This window comes from Antechinus flavipes, chromosome 5, assembly GCF_016432865.1.
Source record: "Antechinus flavipes isolate AdamAnt ecotype Samford, QLD, Australia chromosome 5, AdamAnt_v2, whole genome shotgun sequence".
NCBI classification, from domain to species: Eukaryota; Metazoa; Chordata; class Mammalia; order Dasyuromorphia; family Dasyuridae; genus Antechinus; species Antechinus flavipes.
In genome coordinates, this window is record NC_067402.1 from 24,923,022 (window position 1) to 24,941,971 (window position 18,950).

Here is an 18,950-nt window from a genome sequence, read left to right on the forward strand (position 1 = left end):
TCAGGGTTGAGAGATGGGAGCCGTTTAAGCCGTGCACTGAATCAGAGACATCCTGAATAGAAGGCGCTGAATAATTGGGGAAGGAGAAGGGCAAGAGGGAAGAAACCAAGTAAAGTGAATTTAGAAAAGTTTTAGGGAGAAAGAGACAGCAAGAAGAATTTTGAAGAAAGTCAGAGAACAAGGTTTGGCCAAGAAAGTGAAGACATTTCATGGAGGGAGAAATCCCCAATGTAAGAGGATTAATGTAAGAGCAGAATACCCATAGTGCATAAATAGAGGTACACAATACACATATATGTAGATATATACATACACATATATGTCCATGTTTATATGTATAGGTGCACATGTAGGTGTATATAGGTGTATAGCTATGTATGTATACATACAGATGTAAAAGAATACTACCTTGCACCAGGCTCTCCAGTTGGGCTCCACAAAAAATACTGCAAACTTTCATGTTTATAAAACTCTTGAGTGGTTTCTGACTGTGCTGATCCATCCCATTCACTTTAAAAAAACCCCAAAACTTTTATTGAAGACTTAGCTGTTTATACCACAATCATTTCCTGGTAAATAGTTCTTCCTCCCTCCCCCGTCAGTCATCCACCCAGTTGAGCCCTATACTGTAATGAAGAAAAATCATTAAGCCTAAGTGGCTGACAAAATGACCCCAAAAGATCCCGAGTTGAAAGGGACCCCAAAGGCCCATCGTTATTCTGAGGTTTCTGTTTTACAGATGAGGAAACTGAGACCCAGAGGGAGTCAGTCAGCCAGGAAATATTTATTAAGGGCCTACTGTGCCCTGGGGATTGGGGATTCGTCAAAAACAACAGACCCTGCTTTTGCACAACTCCCAGTCTAATGGAGGAGTCGACCTATGAATCCCTCTGTACAAAATGGATAAAATGTAAATAATCAACAGAGGGAGGGAAGCGCTGATATTAAGGGGGCCTGGAAAGGCTTCCCGTGGAAGGTGGGAGTTTAGCAGGAACTTGAAGGAAGCCAGAGGTGAAGATGGGGAGGGAGATTATCCTCGGCATGGGGAACAGCCAATGAGAAAGCCTGGAGATGAGAGATGGGAGCCTTGTGCCAGCTGTAACCAGGAGGCCGTTGTCACCGGATCACCCAGACTACCTGGGGAGGATATAATGTGGAAGTGAAGAAGCCTGGAAAGGTGGGAGGAGACCGAGTTCTGAAGGACTTTGAACACCACACAGAGGGTTTTCTATTGATCCTGGAGAGGGAAGCGCTGAGGTTTATTGGATAGAGGCTGACATGGTCAGACGTGCACTTCTGTGACAGCTGAGGGGAGGATGGTCTGGGGGCACTTGAGGCAGGGGGACCCCCCCCCACGCTCCCATCTAGCAGCTATTGCAATAGTCCAGGCCCTTACTGAAGGTGGGCAATGTCAGAGGAGAAAAGAGGAACATGGGTGAGATGTTACAAACATAAAATCAACAATAGATTGGATCGTGGAAGCAGAGCCAAAAAGGCAGAATAAAGGCAGAGAGAACGACTGGATTTGGGGGCTGGGGGAGAAGGGGAGGAAGAGTCACACAGGTGTAAGGCTCAGAAGTGGGATGTGAATTCATCCCAGGGTCTGACATTTTCCACCGTGCTCGTTTCTGTTCCATTCTATTCCTGGGATCCTCTGAAATGGGTATTTCATCCTAGGTCCATGGTTGGGATTGCAGTCAGCCTTTGCTTGTCTGCCCTTTTGTATTATTCGCATTATCATTCCTGCAGTCGCTCATTTATTCACCCAGCATTTCTTCCCCACCCTCCACATGATGGTCACTGGGCCAGGCACTGGGCACCTATAGGACAGCTCCTGCTTTCAAAGACCTGCCATTTCTGGGGTACATAATAACCTCCCGGTACTGCTTACTTCATTCTGAATTAGTTCTATGTCCCCCCTTAAGCACTCAGACTTCCTCCTGAGACACAAGGAAAACCCCTCATTGCCTCAATCAATAAACTTAAACCCTAAAAGCTAGACCCTGGCAACTTCCTCGTGAGGAAACTACATGGGAAACTCATTGAGTGGGTGAATAGGTGAATTAGGAATTGAGCAAATATCAGAGCGTCTGCAGAGGGAGGAGCAGGGAATGCAACCTGCCCATTTTATAGATGAGGAATGGAGAGGAAAAGTGGTCATCGAAGGTCGTTAGAGATATGAACCCAGGTCCTCAGTTCAGTCAAAATCCAACACTCTTTGGACCACAATGTGCTACCTTGGAAGGCAAAACACTTCAGAAGCTTCTTTGGACTTGGTTGGTGAAGGCAGCAATTATGAAAAGCAGGGAGAGGAAGGATGGCCTCCAGCTGTCCCTTTGCATGCCCTCACTTCTTCCCAACCAGAAAGGTGTGAATAATATTCTCACAGACCGCTCCCTGTTCATTCTGCCCATAGGCCAGAGGAAGCCGGCCTTTCTCCTCCAATTTCTTTTCCTTTTCCCTGCTTTTCTTTCTTTACCCTTGCCCAGGGCAGGATGGAGGAAGCTTTGCTGTCCTGGCTCTCCAGGTGAGCCACACCTGTGATGAGCACCAGTTCTCCTTCTAAGAGAAACCTAAGCCAGCCCTCAGTTCATGATTCACGACACTAAACTAGCTCACTCTCCCTCTCTCTCCACCAGAAATGGAGGGTTCTAACTCACTTTGTGAAATGGAAGAATCCCTCGGGACCGGCCCCTTTGCACCCTCTGCTCACAGTAAAGACATGGCCACGGCCAATGGGAACCAAACTCATTTATAAAAAGGGAATGAGCCTTACAGACACCCTAGGCCATGGGGGATTAGGGAAACAAGAAAGATTCATTCGTATTTTCTCAGCTCTGTCTGAATGGACAGAAGAGGAGGAACGAGTGAGACTGATGGAGAACACCACCCACGCTGGGAGTCTCCATCCAGGGAGCATTAACCGAGTCTGGGACTCATCTCCCAGGCGGTCTCTGCTTCTAAAGCTTCTGGCCAAGCTGAGGACTTGACATCACGGAACTATCCCCCTCTGCTGCCCATTTAGCAACCATCTCCGCGTTCTTCCATCCTGCTACAACTGTAACTGAGACAGGGAATGAGGGCACAAGACTTCCCTACAGGGAATATGACCTTCACAGCCCCTTCCCAAGCGCAGAGGAGCCATCCAATCTCCAATCCCCCATAGCTTTTCCTCTACCTGGTTTTTGGCTAAGAGAACAAGAAAACTACATCTCCCAAAGTACCTAGCTCTCATCAGAGAGTTTTCCATGTCAGGTCTTAAGCCCTGAGTCCATTTAAGGAGGGAAGGAAGTGGGAGGAGGTCGCAGTTTGAGCCGAGAACGGTTTCTGAAGCATCAGGGGTGCTCCTGGAACCCCAGTGACATTACAGTTGTAGCTGGTTCCAGTTTTTCTCATCTAATCTCCGAGATCCTTGTTAATGGAATCCAGACAGGAACCGCCACCCCCTCCCCCCCAACATGGAAATGTCATTCTCTAATTATGAAATTGGCCAAGAAGGGAAGATTATTGGTCCTTGAGGTAAAAATAAAACTGGTTTCCTTCTGCTTAACACGCATTTCCTTACTGTGCAGAAGTGAATTTTGCCTGGTGTTTCTAGGAGCCCTGAATGTTTCTTTGTATTGCTGCCGCTGTCCAGGCTGGGAAAGGATGAAAGGCAAAATTGAGCCTGTTTTATAGATTTGGACTCCAGCGCTTCTTTCGCGGCAGAGCGAACATCTGGACGTCCTCTCGAGAGCAGGAACCCTACTCTGGCTATGTCATTTCCTCCAAAGACTCCCTCCATCTGCCCTGCGTGGTTTTTCCATTACAAAGCCGGATTCAAGGTATCCTGCAGCTGCCGCTCCTGCTCTTGCTATCCCACATGAGGAGGAAAATTGGAGAATAATGGAGGAGAGGGGAAAATTCCTCTGGAATTCAAGCTTCGGGATCAGTTGAGTTTTGGGTTTGGCAAAAAAGGTGAAAAGGGACTTCTTGCCGTGAACCAAAATGGAGAATGATCACAAACTGGAGAAATCAGGAGCCCAGATTTAAAGTTGGCCAGGGCTTTGGACTCCGTCTAATCCAATCCTCTTGTTTTATAGAATAAGAAAGTGAGATTCTGATAAGGGAATGAGGAGGCAACTTTTCCGGAATCACACAAGTAGTCACGGAGCTGAGACTCAAACCCAGGCCCTCGGCCTCAAATCCAGGGCTCTCTGACCATCCTTGAGGTCGGCTTCCATAGCAATGAAAGCAACTGCCACAATCATGTATACTGAAATTCCTTCTTTATTTTTCTCTTCTCCAATGAATGATTGACTTCTTTATTAAAGCTTTTCATTTTCAAAAAAGGGGAAAAAATGCATTTGCCTAGCTCACAATGTTCCAGTGATGCTCTAAAGAAATAATGCACACAACAGTTGCCAAGAGGCACCTTTCAGCTTGACATCAGGAAGAACTTCCCGATCATTGGAGTGCTCCCAAAGTGGAATGGGCAGCTGGGATCTTCCACCCTGGAAGTCTTCAAATAAAAACTGGAGGATCCCATCAGGCGGGTGATAATGTGAATTCTATTGGAGAGACTAAAGGGCCTCTGAGATCCTTTCCAGCTCTGATATTTTATGAGAATGCTTTGAAAATTAGTGTTATACATAGGCTTTAACATATTTAACATATATGGGACTATCTGCCATCTGGGGGAGGAAATGGAGGGAAGGAAGGGAAAGTTGGAACAAAAGTTTTTGCAAGGGTCAGTGTTGAAAAATTATCCATACATATGTTTTGTCAATAAAAAGCTATAATAAAAAATGAAAGAAAATTAGTGTATATATATATATATATATATATATATATATATATATATATATATATATATATATATATATATATATATATATATATGATGAAGCCCTGAAATATGAGTTCAACTCTGGTTTGATTCCAGATACTTAACACTTCCTAGGTGTGTGACTCTGGGCAAGTCACTTAACCCCATTTGCTTCAGCAATAAATAAATAAATAAATGTAAGGTGATTATTGTTATTATTATTAATTGTTGGATTATGAAAAGGAGACATGAAATCCCTCTTCCTCAGAAGAGTTCAGTCAATTCAATTCAAGCAATAAAATACTGAGCAAATCTACATCATGTCCAAGGCACTGTGCTAGATCTTTCTGACATAAAGATAAAAATAAAATGGATCCTTCCCTCCAGGAGTTTACATCCTATACTATGAATTCAGATTAAGCAAATGTAAACAAAGTATTATGCAATGACTTTAGAACTAATGGAATATTAGCAACTGGAGATGAAGGAGGAGGGATAGCAAGGAAAAGGTCTCCCATGGAAAGTGAGGCCTTTATGGTGCTTTCCAAATGGCCAAGGGTAGGTAGGAGTGTTTTCCAGACACAGGACAAGCAGGAGATGGAGGGGCAGATGCAGAGAGCGCCTTGTGGGCCGGTTTGACCGGAATGAAGAGCGCAGGAAGGGGAGAAATGTGACCAGCATGTCCCTGTTCGGCTTGGCTGACTCCTGTGCGAGGCCTGCCTGAGGGGATCTCTCGGGCCCCAGTCCCTGACCACTTGTGTTCTTCAGCCACATGAACAGGAAACTTCCCCAACAGCACAAGCCCCATCCCACCCCCTCCGGGTTCCCCCTGGTACAAGGGCCAAACAGCCCATCAGTCAGGTGACCGGAGAGCAGGTACTCCCAGCAGGACATGGGGCCACGTGCCACCTCCTGCAAGCACCGCACGGCTGTGGTTTGGGAAAGGAAAGTGGAACAGAGCTGGAGTCCCAGCCTCCAAAAGCCAAGGGGATCCAGAGCAGAGAGGAGACCAGAGCATCCCAGGGGAACAGCTGCCTCCAGCCCTAGAAAGAGAGGATACAAAAAGGGGCCACTTTGCTGCTACTTTGTTGTTCACGCGTGTCTGATTCTTCCTGGCCCCAATGGGGTTTTCTTGACAAAGACACAGGAGTGGTCGGCCCTTTCCTCCTCTGGGTCATGTTACAGATGAGGAAACTGAGGCAAACAGGGTTAAATGACTTGTCCAAGATCACACAGCCAGTACGCGTCTGAGGACGGGAACTGAAATCTTACTGATTCACTCTACCCACAGTGGCACTGAGCCGAAGACCCTGCCTTCAGGAAGCTTACATTCTGCTGAGACGGGTCTCACGCCTAAATTTAGTATGCACAAAACAGGGGCAAAGCCTAAGCTTTAAGGAAACTTGAGAAGTTAAATAGTTGGATTACATAATTAAATAAAGAAAGAAGGGAGAGGAAGAAGAGAGCTGGGAGGAACACATGCAGAAAGTGGAAGGGAGTCATTTGACTCTTGAAAGAAATCAGGCAGTTGAAGAAGAAATATATTCCAGGCCTGGGGGAAGTTCAGCAGGGAAAGACCCATGAAGAACAAATTTTAATTGTGAACAAGTACTGTTTCAAAGCCTGGGAAAGCAACAGGCATGAATTAGAGCGGGTCCCTGGCCTCGTGGAGCTCACACACTGGTACGAGGCCAAAATGAATACCCGGCTCTTTAGAAATCCTGTCTCCCTTGGGTCCCACTTCAAATCCTGCATCTACGGGAAGCTTTTCCTGCGCCTGCTCCTGAGACTTTGTCCAGCTCATCCCGCCTATGTCTCAGATGTGTCTCCCCTTGAGAACAGACACCCTCGGCATTTCCTCCCATCCCTCCAGCCTAGCACAGTGCCTGGCACCTGGTGGGCCCTCCATGGATGCCTGCTGCCCGATTAATCAATGCCCAGAAGAGGCACAAAGTGTTTGGAGAGTTCTGAAGAGGAAAAGACCAGCCAGTGCCAGAGGATGCGGCCCCTCTCGGAAGGGCAGTGCCAGCCCAGCCTAGGAGCGGCAGGCACAGAACGGCCTAGATGCTTGGCCCTTATCTTGGGCCGCTCTTGGGCTGGGGGCTGTGAAGGGCAGAGACTGCGCCAGCCGCCTGCCATGGGAAGCCCCCTCCGTCCCGCTCTGGCCCCCGGCCTCTCATCCAGGGAATCCTTTAGGTCTCTCATATCTGCTGGTATTTATAGTTCTTCTAATCTCACCGAGAGAGCTCTCTGGCAGGGCTTCAGACGCTGCAGCTGATAGCGTCCAAAACAAAGGACAGGGGAGACTTTGCAGCGGGGCCTCTGTCCCAGGAGTGGGGGGGGGAGGAGGGGAAGGGAGGTGCCCCCAGAAGAAGAACTCGCTGGCTGCCTTTGACACTTAATACCTGAGCCAGTCCGCCCCCTGGCCTTGCTTCCTCCGCTGGAAAACGAGAGGGTGGGAACAGACGGCCTCGCCTCCCCTCCTGGCTCCCAATCAGTGATTCCCATGTAGTCCCTTATACCTCTTCTGCTGCGATGCTAAGAACCCCCTCCCCACAAAGATAAAGTAAAAGGCCACCTTCCCAAGTGGATCTACAGCCTGGGAGGGACCGGCACCTCCGGCTCTCCTGCCGGCCCTATAAATGATGCCCGAAAACCTACGCCTCCCCTCCTCCAGCCTAATTCATTCCTAGGGTGAAAAGCATTTCTTCTAAAATAGTTCAAGCCAATTTAACAACTGTTTATTAAGTCCTAACCCTATGGGCTTAATAAATACTTTAGCTAGTTAAAGTAGTAGTGGTAGTAGTAGTAATAGTAATATTGGTAGAAGTGGTAGTAGTAGTGGTAGTAATAGTGGTAGTAGTAATAGTAGTAGTAGTAGTAATGTTAATAGTGATAATAGTAGTGGTAGTGGTAATAGTAGTAGTAGTAGTAATGTTAGCAGTGAAAGCAGTGAAATAGTAGTGATGGTAGTAGTAGCAATAGTAATGTTAGTAGTGGTAATAGTAGTGATAGTGGTAGTAGTAGCGGTGGTAATAGTAGTGGTAGTGGTGGTAGTAGTAGTAATGGTGGTGGTGGTGGTAGTAGTGGTAGTGGTAGTAGTAATATTAGTAGTAGTAGTAGTAGTAGTAGTAATGTTAGTGGTAGTAGTAGTGGTGTAGTAGTAGTATTTGAAGGGTTTTTATTTGGAATTTGTTCTGCTTGACCTCAGAAGACAGAACAGGAACAATGGATGAAAAAGTACAGAGGGACAGGTTTAGTTCAAGAAAGGGGGAAAAAATCTTGCTAACACCTAGGGCTGTGCAGCCCCAGCAGAGGCTGACTCTGGAAACAGTGAGTGTCCTCTCACTAAAGGCCCGAGGCACAGGCTGGCAGGGATGTGGTTGAGGGGTTTCCTGTTTATATTTGAGTCAGCCTAAATGGCTTCTGAGGTCTCTTCAAACTCTGAATGAGATTCTGGGACTCCCTTAAGAAATTCTTGCCATTTTGAATGACAGTGCTAACTTGGAAATTTGGATTCAGTAAAATGTCCTACAGCTTGGCTAATGGAGGAGGAAAGGAGACTTGGATTATAGAAAAAAAAAATGATCTCATGAAAAAGCCATTTATTTATATTACTGATCTGGCCGGGGTGGGGAGGAGGTGACAAACCAAATTACCCAGAATTATTTGAGTTCACTCACTCAGTTTTTTTTTTTTTCAATTTTACAACTTATAAAGTACCTAAGATAAGGGTCCATGGTAGGCATTTAATGAAGATTTGTGGGAATGAATTAAGTTGGTTCCAATCACCAGTGCAAGGCAAAAGAAGAAAATAATCTGCTGAGTAATTAAATCAATAATTTGAGATTTATTATTCAAAACTACTGTAATAGCTATAAACAGGGCAACTTTTGAACTACTTCTATTTGCCCTTATCTTACTAATGCCCTTCTGTAAAATGAATTTATCTTACCTATCACAGAAGGATCACCATATTGCACTAAAGTCCATCTGGTAATTATTTCAGGTTCACAGTCCAGATACTTATCTGACTGTTCATTCATCCTTTTTTTTACCCATGTGGCTATGGTCAATTTTGTGTCCATTTCCAGGACACAAGAAGCTCTGAATTCTAAGGCTCCCTGCCTATGGAAGAAAGAAATAATGGGAGCTCCTCAAGTTGGCCATGTTTGCTTGGAGGATAAACAACTTCCCTTTTCTTTCCCTTAAGGGATGTGCACCATTTCCCTTCTAGGTTAATGAGTGAAGGAGGAATCTGATACTCAGCACATCTACATTCACTTCCCAAAGAGACTGGAGCTTTGTGCGCCGTCCGGTGCCGTGGAAGCGGCCTCATTACGGCTGACCTGACATTTTCATCCAGAGATGATGAGCCGACCCGCTCCGAGTTGGTCATTAGAATGCATGAATCGCCAGATTGTCTGTGCCGTGGTCTAGTTATTTTGGCTGGAGGGGTAGATCCTAAATCTACTGGAGACCTTATCTCCGAGATAAGAAGTTTCCAAAATCCAACCTTGCTGATAACTGTTCTCCTGGGGCAAGGAAGAACTGATGATGGATGATGGGAAAAGACAGAGGCTTTCATTCATTTCTTACTCACATCCTCCAGGGAGGAGGGTGCAGTGACAAGACAGCCCCCATCTTTCATCAAGTATACCAGTATTAGTTATTTAACACCTTGCTAAAATGCAGGAGAGGTAGAGTTCCAATGATGTCACGTTTAGCAGGAAGCATTTAATTTTGTGCATTTATTCTTTTGTGTCGCCCTGGAGCCAGAGAACCAACAACTTCGAGGCAGGCCGGCTTAAGAAATCCTAGTGGCTTTTTTCAGAATCTCTTTCAATTCACTGATGACTCACCATTACTCGATTCTTTTACCTTCATTGTAGTTTGGTGAGCCTGGCCTTCCCACAAAACAAATGAGAAGGCCTTCGAGTACAGATTTCTCTATTCCAATCCTGATGGTGTGCCACTTTAGGATGCCAACTTCCCTCCCTCTTTCTCTGTTCTGTTCGACTACAACAGCTTTGCAAACAATCAGCTACCTTGGCTGAGCATCAGTTTATCCAGATCCAAAAGGAAGGTGGGGAAATTGGGCCTCTGTCCCAGGTCACTGAATTTAAAAACCATAAAAGTTTCAAAGCGATTTCTAAAAGTTTGAGCTGTCAAAAAATAGTGACATTAAACTTTAATAATACATTTAGTGTTCCACTGTAGAAACTAATTAGAAAAAATAATTAGTTATACTTAAAAATCATATTCTATATTTTCCTCATCATTTTCAACTCGATGGCTGTACAATCAATAAGGGGGAGGGAACATTTTTTCAGTCAAGTCATTTGGATATTTATAACATCATTTGCAGGCCATTCAACATTATCAACTTAGGAACTAGAGCAGTGGGAGGCTGTTGTACCCAGCTTTCAGCATATCATCGTCACCTGAGGTTGCTTTAGCAAATGATTTTTCCAGCCAGATAGTTACCAGCCCAACAATAGAGGAACTTTTTCAACAGTGACCTCAAGGTGCTCCAGGAGCTCTTTCATTGGTCTGTGTCCAGGAGTTTCTCACTCACAGTGAATTTGAAGATATATTTGGTGCTATTCTTCCCGAGCCCCTAAAACACTAGTTATGTCTCTAACTAGCCACAAGAGGCTAAAAAGCTTGCTGTTTTGTTTCTATTTTTCAAATTAATCATCTGTCTTTTCCCTCCTAGAGAAAAATGGAGCGTATAACAGATTTGTCAATTTATGTACAATGATCAGATTTTAAAACTTAGAGATCATCTTATTTGTAAATTATCAGCAAACGTTTTAGCCACTTGTGGCTAGTTAGAGAAAGAAGGAAGGAAGGAAGGAAGAGAGGGAGGGAGAAAGGGAGGGAGAAAGGGAAGGAAGGAAGGGAGGGAGGGAAGGAAGGAGGGAGAGAGAAGGAAGGAAGGAAGGAAGGAAGGAAGGAAGGAAGGAAGGAAGGAAGGAAGGAAGGAAGGAAGGAAGGAAGGAAGGAAGGAAGGAAGGAAGAAGAAAGAAGGAAGGAGTCCTGAACAGTTGCTTTGCTGGTCTCCCTAAGGATTGTGGGACCTTTCCATCTAACTTGCCACTGAACCCTCCATAAGTGCTATTTTCACATTGGAAAGTGAGCTCCCTGAGAGTCAGGACTTTCTGACTTTTCTATCTGTATCTCCAGTACTTAGCACAATGCTTTATTCATAGTAAGAATTTAATAAATGCTTTATTTATTATAATGTTTTAGAGCCCTTGTTAAGATTTTTTTCAATCTTCAATCAAATCCAAATCTCTGGTATTTAAACTATGACTGAAACAGCATCTGTTTTCTGGTTCAGTTTGAATATTTAAGTCATGTGAATAAACTGGTGTCTGAGGCAGAAACCTCCAAAACAGGTCTGCACCCAGGGAAAAGGAGTATCAGTTGGAGATTTCAGCTCCCCTTATTCCTTTCTTCATGACGATTCGCCTCCACCCTGGCTTTCCTTCTAATCCCTGAATTTTTTGTCTCTGCAGTCCCAGACAGACACAACAACTTACTCCATCCTAGGGAATACCACACACACAGTCTCACATTCAACTCCTTCATGTGCCCGTGTCTCAACAAGACAGAGAATTTACACAGAAGCAAAGGAACCTGGGGCCTCATTGGCTAGATTCCTTCAGAGATCCTTCCAGTTATCTCTTTATAATCCCTGTGCATGGCCCCTTACTGCTTCCAATAATATCAGCAAATGACTGATTACCCAGAAAGCCTGCCAGTTCATGTCCTGAGGTTGATTACACCCTCACAATATGGCTACTCTTTCTTCAGCCCAGGAACCCAATTATTCACATGCTAAAATAAACAAATCAGAATAAAAAGTCACAAGATTCTAGCATTTAAAGCTAGAAGGAAACTTAAAACCCTTTACTCCAACCCATTCATTTTAGATAAAGAAGAGAAAAATGAGGAATTGGGTTCCAATGTTGCCTTTTACTTAGTTCCTTGTAACCTTGGACAACATTTTACTTCTTTAGAAATCACTTCTTTCATCCATAAAATGAAGTCAAACTAGAATAATAACAGCTCTCTATATGATGAAGTAGGTTATTATCTAGGAAGGAAGGAAGGAGAAAGGAAAGAAGGAAGAAGGAAGGAAGCTAGGAAGGAAGGCAGGAAAGAAAGAAAGAAGGAAGAAAGAAAGAAAGAAAGAAAGAAAGAAAGAAAGAAAGAAGGAAGAAAGAAAGAAAGAAAGAAAGAAAGAAAGAAAGAAAGAAAGAAAGAAAGAAAGAAAGGGAAAGAGGAAGGGAGGGAGGGAAAGAGGAAGGGAGGGAGGGAAGGAGAGAGATTGGTTGATGGGGTTGGATGATGGATATTTAGCCTATTTCTGAGGCCAACTAATCAAATTCATTCATTTAAAGAACTGAGGGGACATAGTAGATACAAGTTAGATTTGGACTCAGGAAGACCTGGGTTCAAATTCTACCTCTGACAATTACTAGCTGTGTGACCCTAGGCAAATCACTTGACCTCTCTCAGCTTCAGTTTCTCCATCTGTAAAATGAGGATAGTAATAAAAGCACCCACCTCCTAGAGTTATTGGAAGGATTGAGTGGGAGGGCGATGATTATCCTTCGGGTACCATTCTCCTGGTATTGAGAACCCAATTAAGCATATCCCACCCAAAGACAAAATGTCACAGAAAATGTTTGGTTTCAGTTGAAAGCAAGATCCTTTAGAACAGAGATGATTCCCTCCCTTTCTATTCCCAGAGCTTAACCCATTGCCAGCACATACTAGATGCTTAATAAATGCTTGTTGACTGGAATTGAATCACCAGTTAGTGGTTTTAGAAGACAGGGCAGATGCATTAGCATTTGGTGAACTAGCCCTTCTGGAGGACAGCTCCCTCTCTTTAATGATGCTACAAATAAATTGCATTTAATTACATTAATTCACATAATGAGTAACACTGGACTATTCTGAGTTTTGCAATTGTTATTTTAAATCCTCACCCTTCTTTTCTCCAGCCCCAGGATTGGTTTTTCCCTCTACTGCCTAAAGCAAAATAATGTTGGAAGACCCCTAAGAACATAATCTCTTAAAGGATATGAAGGTAGATATCTTCAAAAAGACAAGTTTGGAGAGAACTACTTAAATAGAACTTCCTTGGTAGACTCACCATCATAAGGCAGCCCTCAAAGGCAAGAGCTTACAAATATCTCATTGTCTGTCCTGGGGAAAGACAAATTCATCTGAGTGTCATATTTTAAGAAGGACATCGAATACCTGGAGAGTGTCCAGAGAAGTCCCTGGAGATCATACCAGATGAATATCAGATGAAGGAACTGAAGAACTTGGCAGAGCCTTCCTAATGCCTCCCAACCCCTCAGAGTTGTTAGTACTCCTCTTTTCCCCTAAATTAGTCTTTATTTCCTTTGGGTACCTTTTACATTTGCTTATTTGTGATCATGTTGTACCCCTCTACTAGAGAGATTCATAACCTAGACCTCATGGAGGGTCCATTGATAAGATTTTTAGATACTCCATGAATTTGGATGGGAAAAAATTATACCTATATTTTCATTAACTTCTAACCAAAAATTACATTTCATTTCATTATGAATTAAAAAAAAAACAAACAAACAAACATGGTTCTTAAAAGGGATCCATGGGCTTGATCAGACTGCCCAACAGGTTTATGATATTTTTAAAAAATTATCAGCTCCTATAAAATATCACCTTTTTGAAGGCAGGGACTATTTTCAACTTAGTGCCTAAAGAAATACTTTGAATCTAGTAGACACTTAATACATGCTAATTGAATTGGGGATACGACACAGATTTGAAACTGCCAAGTGTTCCTGACTCAAGCTATCCATGGCCCCATGCAGGTTTTCCCATGAGTAAAGTTAAGGCTCGTTGGAGCACTGGTACCCAGCACTTCCTTGGGGGATTTATTTGCTTGAGAAGGAAAAGAGGGGAGAAGAGAGTAGAGAGAATTCTTTTAGAACATTGAAAAAAGGGCCTCAACATTCAATCCTTGTTCTGCTTTTGCAGAGCTCATTTGGAAAAAGCTAGTTTTAAAAATAGACTCCATATTCGCTGTGGAGAATAGGGTCTATTGTGTGAATGGACCTCTCTCAAAGTGTGCAAGTACCCAGAAGCTTACTCCTTGGGGTTGAATTTCTTCTAGTATTATAACAGAAACAGGCTGGACTGCACACGCCTCTTTGGAACTGTTTATTAAACTAAGCTTTAAGGGAAAAGAAACCAAAGATTCTTCCCAGCTTTGCAAAAACCCTTTTTTCCCCCTTGTGCTATTTACAAACTTAATATCTCTGTGTTGATAACTAAGAAGAGAGATTAAATTCAAGGAAGGTTCCTACTACATTTTAAGGTTATATTGGGGGCTTTCATTTAGTGAGTCTTTTCAGAGCCGGAAATCACTAGAATAATCCTTCATCAGGATTTATAACCACATTTCCTCCAAAGACAGTATCGGAAAGCTACAGGGGAAGGCCTGTTCTCACCCACACTGGCTTATAGTCCAGCTACAAAGTGGAAGTTAAAACTTCCCGTTTTGTTTTGTTTTGGTTTTTTTTCTTGAAGAAACAATGGTTTTACGTTCCCCTAAGGATATCATGACCTCATGCAGCAGAGCAGAGACCATCGGCCATGCAAGAGAGCGTGGTTTTCTTCTCCCATAGAACGTCACCTCCCTCTAAGCTCCCTTCGAAGTGTGCTGGGGTCCAAAGGACTTGTAGGAAGGAAGGATTATTCATTGAGTTTAGGCTCCCAGACATGAAGCATCCACGTCAGGACTGGTTTTAATTTTTCTTTAATGAGAGCTTATTTCTTCCTTTTCAACTCTGGGTGTGTCGATGCTCGTTCAAAACCAAACATTCAAAATTTCCCCTTTGAACAAGTCTTGTGGTTTTCATACAGCCCTTTCTGGTAAGCTTTGGACCACTTTCTTTTTGATTTTTCAGTTTTGATAGAATCGTAGATTTAGAGGAGAAAGAGGTCTTAGAAGGCATTCAATCCAATCCTTCATTTCAGCAAAGAAAAGGGAAAAAAAAGGAAAAGGAAAAAAAAAAAGTTTCTTAATAAAGTTATAGATGGATTAAGTGACCTATCCAAAGTCATTCAGGTGACAAATGACACCAGGAAGATTTGAACCCTTGTCCTATGGGTCTAGATTTAATGCTGTTAGCAAAACTTTTATGCAGACCTGATTGAAGTGAGCAGAGCAGGGAGAATAATTTAGGCAATAAAAAGCACTTTTAAAGAGTTTGAGAACTCTAATCAAGGCAATGACTAAATCTGATTCCTGAGGACCAGTGATAAAATGTACTACCCACCTACTGACAGAGAACAGAAAGACATATAGACAAAATAAGAATTTTTTGTTTGACTATACATATTTGTTTTTCTTTTTGTTTTTCCCAGTGGAGAAGAGGGGAAAACAGATTTTTGTTAAATAAAAATTAAAACAGCGTTCTTCCCATACACCAAAGGGAAGCAAAGGTGGAAAATTAGCAAAAGTTTTACTTTGTGGGTATCTTGGATTTCTTGAGTTATAATACATAGCCAAGGGACTGTGATGTCATCAGGATAGAAAACTACCAGTGTTGAAATTCCCTTCATCATTGCTGGTGGCAATCCATTTATGATCATAGAATTCTAGCTATGGTCCTTCAAGGCCCTCTGGTCAATCCCCTCATTTTACAGTTGAGGAAACTCGGACCCAGGGAGATCAAGTACAAAGTAAAGCAAATGGCTGCCACGTCCCTTCTGGCTTTAAAATTCTAACTCACCTAAACTTATATGGCTAGTAATGGTTGGACATAGGACTTAACTCAGGTGCCCTGATTCTTGGTCAGTGCTCTTTTGTTGTTTGTTGTTGAGATAAGGAGTTAAATCTCAGTTATATACAACTAGTTAGGCTCAGAATGGATTCAAGTCCGGGTATTTCTAATTCTATCCTCTCTGTCATTGTCTCTGTGAATGATGCCCCAAAACAAAATTTATCCATTAAGAATCCTACAAACTAACAGAACTGGTTTTCTTTCTTCTTTTTATTTTGTTTATTTACTCTCATTTCTCCCCTTCTCATAGTATCAGAATTTAGAACTGGAAGGGACTTTTGAGGACATCTCTTCTTTTATATATATATTTAAATTTTTTTGTTATAGTTTTTTATTTAGAAGTTAGAAATTATATGCCTGGGTAATTTTATAGCATTGACAATTGCCAAAACTTTTGTTCCAATTTTTCTCCTCCTTCCCCCCATCCCTTCCCCAGATGGCAGGTTGACCAATACATGTTAAATATGTTAAAGTATAAATTAAATACAAAATAAGTATACAGAGGACATCTCTTCTAACCCCATCTTCCCATCTGAGAGAAAAGGAAAGACTCAAAAAAGCAAAGTAAATGGCTCACACTCTTCCAGGAGTTTTTTTCTTCTTTTTGTGTAGTCTTGACCTTTAGCTATTCGTTCAATTCTCCTTCTCTCTCTTTTCAAGGAGAAGCAGAAGAATAGTATTACGTCAAGGCAATAGATAGGATTTCATCGGACACCAAAATAAAAGTTGTGTGATGGTCCCAGCCCTCCCTTTGGCAGAGATTTCTGGAGGATATGGATTTCAGCTGAGAATTTGACAGCATCTCTCATGCTGTCCTTGTGGACGGGAGAGAGAGAAGAAATCAAAGCACCGATTGTGGAAATAGTTGTATGAAAACGCCAAAGAATAATTATAAACTAGTCAGTATCAGCTTTGAGGGAGGTACCTAATAGAGTTCCCCTCGTATCTAACTCCTGTACTGTTCAATATTTTTTCTTATTGATGTTGTTCAGTAGTGTACGATTCTCTGTGACCCCATTTGGGGTTTTCTTGACAAAGATACTGGAGAGTCATTTCCTTCTCTAGTTCATTTTACAGATGAAGAAACTGAGGTAAACAGGGTTAAGCGACTTGCCCAAGATCCCACAACTAATAAATATCTGAAGTCAGATTTTAACTCAGGAAGATGAGTCTGACTCAGGCCCAGTGCCCTATCCACTGTGACACCCTAGCAGCCTTCAACATGTGTATCAGTGACTTAAGTGATTAAGATTAGAGAGATGCTTAACAATGACAGTCACCATCTGAAAACTTCTCCAAAATAAATACGAAAACAAGCAGGTAGATATTGATTGGAGCTACTGAGAACAACATTTAGAAGAAAAGAAAGATAAAGCTTTGTACTCCTTAAGCTAGAGGAAAACATGGCTGGGTGAAAGCTTGCATGATGAAAAATGTTTAAGGGCTTTAGAGAACTGAAACAATGAGTCAACAGTATGACGCGATAACCAAATGTTTATTTCTCTGGAAGAGTGGATTCACTTTTAGCATTGTTCCGATGTAACATTGGTTCCACCAAGTTTATGTCCTAATGAACTTTAATTATTGGGTGAGTCTTTCTCTCAGCTGCTCTGGACTGGGGTCCTAAAGATCATTCCCAGAGCTCCCTGGTGCACTGATGCTGTGCTAGCTGCAGATCTGGACTCGGGAAAATCATGTTGTCAAGGAATCTGCTCGACCTTTTGAAACTTACAAGATTGAAGGTTCTGCTTCCTTTAACTAAAACAGAAAATAATATGCAAAGAACAAGGAAGAAGGTACTTTCACAGGGCCTCAGAGGGGAGACGGCACCTTTTACATCATCGTTCACTCTCAGACTCTGTGAGCCATTGAACAAAAAGGGTCCCTTGCCCTATCTAGAAAGGCCTAAATGAGACTGGGCTGAAACCCATGGCCTTTTGGGAAATCTTCATTTCTAAAAATCGGCTCCTCCTAACCACACAATTAGTAACCAGAATCAGTCATGGAATATTAATGTATGTCCCATAGATTCTCTAGAGCACTTCCCCCCCCCCCCACTGGCTCCTCAGCTTCCCTATGTGGAAAATGCCATTCCCAGAGTTTTGCCCATGTGCCGGTCCACTATTACATGTAGCATGTTGTACCAGTACTAAAGCAGTATAGAAATGTGAGATTAAAGGGGGCGGGGTGATATGAGAGAAGGGGAAAAGGAAGAAGGGGGGGAGGAGGAAGGAATGGCCTGCTACAGATTTGACATTCCGTGTCTGAGATTCTGTGATTGCACCTCTTCATTTGGAGATAAAAAAATAGACATCAGCCATTTCAGCTACATAACACTGATAAGCTATCATCTCTTTGCTTCGAGCCACTTACTGATACAGAATGCAGTTTCTCTATGACTTACCATAAGAACTGCTAGAGTTAGCGTGACCAAAAACGTCACTCTGCAGCCAATCTGGAGAGGAGCCTCTCCACACTCACCTAGGCTTGTCCGCTGACATCAGGTATATAATCTATCCACGAGCCCATGAGCTTTTCCAGCTTCATAGGACCAGCTTGGGTTCCACAGGCATCCCCTTTCAAGAATCTCCCTCCACTTAACTCCATGGTCAGCACCATGATGAGGGTAATTGGAAAGAATAATGGCTTTGGAGTCAAGCGGTTTTGTTGTTCAGTCATTTTGCAGCCATGTCCAACTGTTTGTGACCCCTTTGGGGAGTTTCTTGGAAAAATACTGGAGTAGTTTGCCCTTTCCTTCTCTAGTTCATTTTACAGACGAGGAAACTGAGGCAAATAGAGTAAAGTGTCCAAGGTCTAAGGAACTCACTTCCTGACAACAGTCCTAATGTTCTATCCACTATACCATCTAGCTCTTCAAGTCACAGGACATGAATGCACATTCTGCTTCTGCCATTTACTCCCTGTAGAAGTTAACCCTACTTTGACCTCAGTAAAATGAGGTTTCTAAGGTTCATGGCAGCTTTGACTGATTTTTAATGGAGGTAACATTAGATGCTAGAGCTCAGGACTGGGTCTGACTGGGAGCATCCATCCATGTCACTTTTCTCCCACTCAGACTATCCCTGAGGCTATAATTGACTTTTCTTTTGTCATCTCCACCTCTTTCTTTCTGTAACCAAGCTGTCCTTGATGGGAAATTAGCCTCATTTCACCTAAATAAAAACATTTCAGATGCTGCCCTGCTAGACATTGGACCCCTTCTATCTCCACCCTGCTGCCTCTTGGCAGAAAACTTCCTTCCTCTGGGCCCCTTCTCATAT